This window comes from Etheostoma cragini, chromosome 10 (genome assembly GCF_013103735.1).
Source record: "Etheostoma cragini isolate CJK2018 chromosome 10, CSU_Ecrag_1.0, whole genome shotgun sequence".
Taxonomy (NCBI): domain Eukaryota; kingdom Metazoa; phylum Chordata; class Actinopteri; order Perciformes; family Percidae; genus Etheostoma; species Etheostoma cragini.
Genome location: NC_048416.1, coordinates 4169773 through 4176805, shown reverse-complemented (window position 1 = coordinate 4176805; position 7033 = coordinate 4169773). Strand labels below are relative to the sequence as shown.

Genomic DNA, 7033 nt, shown 5'->3' with positions numbered 1-7033 from the left:
GAGTAACTCTCTTTAATCAAACCAGTAGCTCAACGTGCCATCAACTTTATTACCTCCACACACACTACACACACACACACACACACACAAGAAGGACATGCCTGTTCGAAGGCATACAAATTGAATTTTGCCCTCCAAAGACGAGGGATAGATTTAGTTTTGAGCCGGTGAGACCAGTGTCCAGGTAGACGTACTGCGATCCATGTCTTGCCTAGTTCAGTGCAAAGGTTGCTTTAAGATTATTAGGTGGTGGGGAAAAGATTGACGGGACAGTTATGAGACAGGATGACATGCGACAGGTTTTAGTCTGCAGAGACAAGGTGACAGGAATTCAGAGTTTTGTGTGTCTGCGGCTCCTGGGGGCTGCGAGTCTGTTACATCACATCCTATCATCTCTCCCAATTGGTGGTTGCATGCTCACTTACGTTCAACTATCATGAGGATTTGATTCTTTAACCTTTAGGGAAAAACTAAACCAATCAGTGACAATGTCCAGTGTTCTTTTAAGTCAAAGTGTACTTTATGCTAGTCAGGTTAACAGGGAAATCTAAAGATAATTTATTTAAACCGAAGTGATGGACTTTAGTTGTATTAGCTGTGCGTTGTGTTTTGGTTTAGAGAACAATTATTGGAAGGATTGACATTTGGTACAGACCTTCAAGGTGCCCAGAGGATGAATCTTGTGTCTTAGTTCATCCTCAGATTTTTCATCTAACGCCACCAGCGGAACATTCTTTTAAGTCAATGAAGAATAAGCACCTTAGTGGCCAGGTTGAATCAGCGGTAGAGTGGGCGCACATGTACGGAAAGGTTAATGACTCAATGCAGAAGTCCAGGGTCTTCCCACTTTCTCACTTAAATGTTCTGTAAAAAATTAAACGTGGAAAAGCCCAACATTTTTTAAAAACAGTTAAGTGTCAAAGTAAAACAACAAAGGTTTTGTTGGGTTTCAAACATGAGTCTTGCGGAAGCAAAATGTTCTTTGGAGAGTGGACAACTGACTTTACTCTATATTAGTACTAGCTTACTAGCCTGCTGATATCATGATGCTCATGTTAACTGGTGATAGCCCATGACACGAGCTAGCACAGCGAATGCAAACACTGCAGATTCATTTTGCCTCACATGCCGAAACAGTTACAATAACCTGGCATGACCCCACTCAGACGTTCATTTTGAGGGGCAGAAACTCACATTGTGATTATAATGTGCAAAAATTACGAGGATCACTTGTGGGACTAAAACTGCAAGCTGGCAGCTATACCCACCAACGCTTAGCAGTTACGCCACCAATCCTATTTAGTATAGTGTAAGTGTGTCTCTTCAATAGCCTATCCCATTAAATTAATGCTCATGTTGCCTTGTGATGACTTTTTTTGTCAACCAATCGAGATCTATATTCACTATAGCAACACATCTAACTGAATGTTTTGCAATAGGCTGAACAAGCAGTAGCTTCTTTTTTAAATCAAATTTTTTTCTATGTGACGCAATAGCAGTTGAAAGTAAAGATGATTGAAAACCGTTTGATTTGCACATAGCCTAGGCTATTCCACGCAGGATGGGTCTGACTTAACATGTATCAAAGTAGACCATCACAATTATGCATCCCTGAGATGGTTTCTGGTTTTTGGGCCTTGTGTTTTCTGATTTATATTCTGGTCTTACAAACGTGGAACTTGTTATTGGATCGCATGCAAACCGAGTATTTCATTTTATGCTTTTTTTAAATCATCTGTTAAATATGGACCTTTTTGTGAATTGAAATAAACACCAAATGTTTCTATTGCAACAAACTTGAGTCCTTGTCATTCACAACTGCCTATATGCTATTGAATTGGAAACTTCAGTCAACTGGAATTTTAGCAACTGTAAACCACAAATTGCATTGTAATTAGCAATAGAGTGACCACAACGTTCCCACATTGCAGCAGAACGTGTGGATCACGGACTAGCCTTTACAGCCACTTGAGGATCCACAAATGAGAAGAACCGACAGAGAGGAAAGCCATACTCGTCTCGAAGAAGGATTCCACAAAATGCTTTAATGCCTCAGAAACCTAAAAGGCCGTGGACCTCTCCGTGAACAGGTGGTTCCCCAATGCAGCTCCAGTGGAACTGTGGCGGGTTTTCTTTTTTTTGCTTTTTGGATTCTTTTTGGGTCCTGTCTTGTTTGTATCCTTTCTCCCTGGTCTTGTGTTGTTGGTCCTGTCCTCTGTTCCCCTGAGTGTCTGTATGTCACCTGTTTTATTTCGAAGTCTGTTTTTTTTTCTTGTCTTAACTTTAGTTTTCCTTCCCGTGTCTTACCACTTGTGTGATTACCCGATGTTTTCCACCTGCTTCCCTGCCTTCTTGTCACCTGCCTCTCGTTACCTCATTAACTTGTGTATTTAATGTCAGTGCTTCCATCGTCTCTTGTCAGATCCTTTTGTCCTGTTGGTTTGTTCAGTCTGCATGGTCCTGTTGATCTTCCCTGTGAGTTTTCCCTTTTTGCTGTTTTTACCTTTTCTTTTTCCCCTCCCCGGACCTTTGCCATATTGTTGACTTGTGGACTCTGGTTTTGGGACTTCATTTCTTGTGGAATAAAGCCTTTTTCTCCTTCTACCTACTCTACCTTTGGGTCCTCCTTCCGTACCACAACAGGAAGTGTGCACTGAATCTGTCCGAAAAAGATGAAAAGTTCTGAACATAATGCTATATAAAAACAGTCAAATTTAGGTGGTACAACTTTGACTTACCCGTTGGACATGTGAGTCATGTTCACCACAGGCCCTGCATAACGCAGACCAATCATCTATTGGGAAACAGAAATGTTATTTCCTGAAATTAGCAACTCTCCTATTGGCCATTTACTGGAAATATACCAAACTGTTTCTTAGAGTAGCTTTTGGCCCATTTCCATTCCCAGCTGACTTATTGAAGATTCGTCAAATGAATTGACCACATCCTCCTTTAAAATCGTGTCTGCCAACTATAAAAGTAATAAAGGTGAGGATACAAAAGCTTCAGAAATCTGTGTTTGGGTAGGGTCCACCTTCAATTATTCAATAAATTGACAAACACTAGGCTTAGGCCTCACCTTATTGTCCAGTGTTTCTACTTGGTTTCATGACTTATATTTCTCCTTTGCTATGAATCAATCAAAAACACCCTTTTCCCTGCTTGCGTGCAATCGCTCAGGTATGTGGAGGCATGAGTCTATGACCCTGTAATGTGAAATGGAATGTGAATATAGCTGATAAGAGTTGGGTGCAGTAAATCTCCATTTCCGAAGGCTAAACTACACTTACCTCACTCGCCAGAATTTTCCCAGGTTCTAAATGTTGTCTAAGGTTGCGGAAGAACTTGTAGGGTCCCGCATTACACCACCAAATCTCTCCCTTCTCCCCGGCCCAAATTATATGTACCACTGTTGGGAGATATTGTCAGTTTAGCAAAAAAACCTTGACAACAACAAGATTAATTACCAGTTTCCAGGCAGGCTGTACGGCTTGGACTGGGGGACGTGGTGGTGTTCAAGGCCCCTCATGTGGAGGAGAGTGAAACGGAGGAGTGTAACATGCTAAACCTCGCCACTCAGAATGACATGGGGACACATGCCGCTCAGACTGACACAGAGATTCATCAGCAGGAAGGGTTGATAGAGTGGAGGCTGATGGGCCACACCACTTGTGTGGGATTCTTGGTGTTGGGTCAATTTATCATTGTAATTGATCCATATTGATCTTCTGGTGGATCCCCTTTGCAACACAACATCCGCGACAATGTTTGTAATAATGAATGGCCTCCATCTCTCCTCCGTTCCTCTGCTCCTGTCTGATGTTTTGTCTGAGCACGTTGTCACCCACTTTGAATTCATCGTCGTGGCCCAGCTCCTCCCTTTTTCGTCTAACTCTCTCCCCTTGCCCTCTCCGTATTTTGTTGGGCAATGGCAAAATGTTCAGGACTGGCCTGATGGCCTGAGGACAATGTTTCCTGTGCCTCCAAGTAGTCATGAGTAATCGGGGGCAACAAATATACATGGCACAATATCCGCACATTGGACAGGTGACTTGCAGCAAGAAAGCAGTCAAAGACTGTAATGTCAAACGTAATTTATACATGGCATACTTTCTGACTCATGTCATACTCAGTTGGAATGTCTATGAGATATCTGGCCTGGAGAAAATTGTGGGAGTATCTTGTTGTTGTGTTGTTGTAGCTTGTTGTCTTGTAGCTGTTTCTTTGTCCACCAACCATTGGGCTGAGGATGGTAGGATGTGCACAGACTTCTCTTTATGCCCCGCACAGAGTGTAAAGTTGATTGACAGAAAAGGAGGAAATATTTAGCATCTTATATTGATAGATATTTAACATCCCATGGCCTAAAAGACAGATGAAAGAATTAGTATATTAATTTGTATTTGTAAAAGAAGTCCGGAGTGCAAACTGTAACTTTTGGGGCTCTTTGGGTTTTTAAGGCAGGGGCCCTTACAACCTCTAAATACAATTATCCCACAAAAGAATACAATGCTGTAGGCTATGTGGGAATCTGAAACGGCAACATCTTAATGTTATCAAACTCTCTCAGTACATCACTGTTTTGTAATCACAACATAATTGCCATTTTGGCCAACAAATTATGTGTGGGATAATTAAAAGTCAAACTCTGAGAAAATCAGCTTCATATGTTCTTCACTTCAAATCCCTAGACTTTTGCTGCAACTCACTTAACTTTCAATGGCCATATGGTCACAACAATAGTGTATGGGCTAACCCTTCGCGATTCTGGGTCGACACAGACATACCTTAACATGGGTCTAATGAAATTGAACACAACTACAACCAGTTGACTTGTGGCACAGGTTGAAAGAGACTGTTTGTGCTGTGTTAGGCCTACACACGCTTCATATGAGATGGTTCATATGTAGGTTTTGATATGTGGCTTAAAGATGAACCAACTTTACTGTTTAAGGCTTGCATTTTCTGATATAACTAGTTAACATGGGTGTACAGTACATTTCTCTCATATGTTAACCTGTGTTGACGTAGACTAACAGTCCAGAGCAGAGCGCTCTTAAAAAGTAGGCAGAGCCTTGTTGAATGTTCACAGATTTTCTGCAAATATCACCAGTTAACATGATCACCGGCTAAACTGGCACTCCGGTTAGCTAGCTAGATAGCTAGCTAGACTGTTGCGGAGAGGGGTAGAAACCAGATTCTGATAAATGACGTTCGTGGAGCATTCACAGAAGCGTGGCCGCGTCGTTTCTACGGTTTTATTAGAACAGTTAATTTCATTGCAAGACCACCGGCAACGTGCTACTGCTAACGTAACGATAGCATCTCTGAAGAAGTGCAATGTTGATGCTGTCATGCAACTTCACGTGGGGCTGCTGGTCTTGGTGCGCTTTGAAAAATAAAGATTGAATGTGGATTGTATCTACCAGGGCAGGTCTCAATTTCCCTGGGCAGTGCGCCCAAGTAGAACCTATGTCTGGGGAACACTGTGTGTGTGTGCAGTATGCCCAGCAGGTTTTGGGCTGCTGGCTCAACTTAAATGGGGAACCAAATTAATCTCAGTCCATTGAAGAGGCTCATTACAAGCCTGGATTTCCAGATAGTGTGAGAAGTGGGTAATCGTGAATTAATGAACAGCATCTTGGTCCCACGGCTCTCTTTGTATCCTCTTCCTTTCTACTGTAAATGTTACTTTGGCTAGCCTACTTGAGTTTTTAATCGGAAAAGAATATTGTAAATTGTAGGAAATTTGCTCCAATTTTCAGTTAATACAGACTTAAATGAAAAAACTGTTTTTTTTTCCATTCAAATGATCTTGTTATGGTAATTTCCCTGAATAATATCATCTTTCACCATGTTAAAACATGGTTCTAGCAACCCTTGACACTAGGGAAGATTGCAAGATTTTAAAGCTCTGATAAGAAAAACGAATGCGCATCTAACATGCCGGTTAAATGGCTGCTCACAGCGTACTTCATGGTATAAATGTGGTGGAGAAGGCGTACAGGACAATTCCCCCAGGGCAATCCCCAAAACTAATCCCCTCTTTTCAGACTCTTTTAAGCAGAGCTGGAGAGCGGTTTGTTTCCATTGTCTGCTTCACTATCTATTCCTGTTTGTATTCTTCCATTTTATTTGTCTGTGTTATGATTATTGACATTTTCCTGCAGAAAACAAACACAATTGTTCACTCTATAACATATTCAAGTGCAATTGTCCAGCTGCGTCTTTAACAGTTTATTAAGCATTATCATTTGATCGATGCCAGTCTAAGGAGGCCTGTGGTAGACAGAGATGTGTATGTGTGTGTGTTATTTGGCCTGTGAGGGCAAGTGTGTGGCTTTTACTGCTGTTATATAGTCCATTACCAGCCCATTATGGCAGCTTCATGGCCCCATTCTCTTCTTTTATTCTGTTTCTCTTGATGGTGTTATGTAGCTAAATAATGATAGCAGAAGGGGCATCGGTAGCAGGGCTGCTGCACACTCAAAAACACAGGCAGGCAGATTTTGGCAGGAGAGACAGCTAACACCATTCGAGCTGCGTTTTCCACCCAACTGTCAAGCTGTCCAGCCTGAAACTTTTTGAAATGTCTGAACTAGGTTTGTTTCCAGGCATTTGCTTGATGCAGATGAGGAAGCTGCCTGAGCCCCGGTATGTCTGACAGGAAATGGAAAAAGTATTTTCAGAATTGATTGATTATAAGTTGTTTTCATTCCTTATTGACATCCAGCATTGGTCATATCAAAAGATGGTAGAAGCAATCCATTTATTTTTGCGATTTCGCAAGAAAAATCAATTACTTGATTTCCTAATTTGTTGTATTTAGGATGATACCACAATGACGTTATCGAGATTAATTTATTATATTTAAATATAGCCCTTTCCTGGAACCACTCCCAGCTACCATCCTCATATTTATTTTTATCCATATATACCCAGGACAGTGGGAATCTAATAATAAATTAAAGCTGCAAGCAGCGATGGAGGGCCCTCGCTAACATGCGCGAGTCGGGGATACTGGCGGACGCCT

The 7033-nt window shown here is 41.6% G+C and overlaps 1 long non-coding RNA gene across 1 annotated transcript in view; it reads right to left on the bottom strand.

Moving 5' to 3' along the window:
• Positions 1 to 5046: 5046 nt before the first annotated feature.
• LOC117951407 overlaps positions 5047 to 7033 on the bottom strand; it is a 13235-nt gene continuing 11248 nt past the window's right edge. The window contains exons 3-4 of the long non-coding RNA XR_004658172.1: positions 6895 to 6896; positions 5047 to 5140 (exon numbers count right to left, since the gene is read on the bottom strand). This is a non-coding gene — a long non-coding RNA (uncharacterized LOC117951407). The remainder of the gene's footprint in view (positions 5141 to 6894; positions 6897 to 7033) is intronic.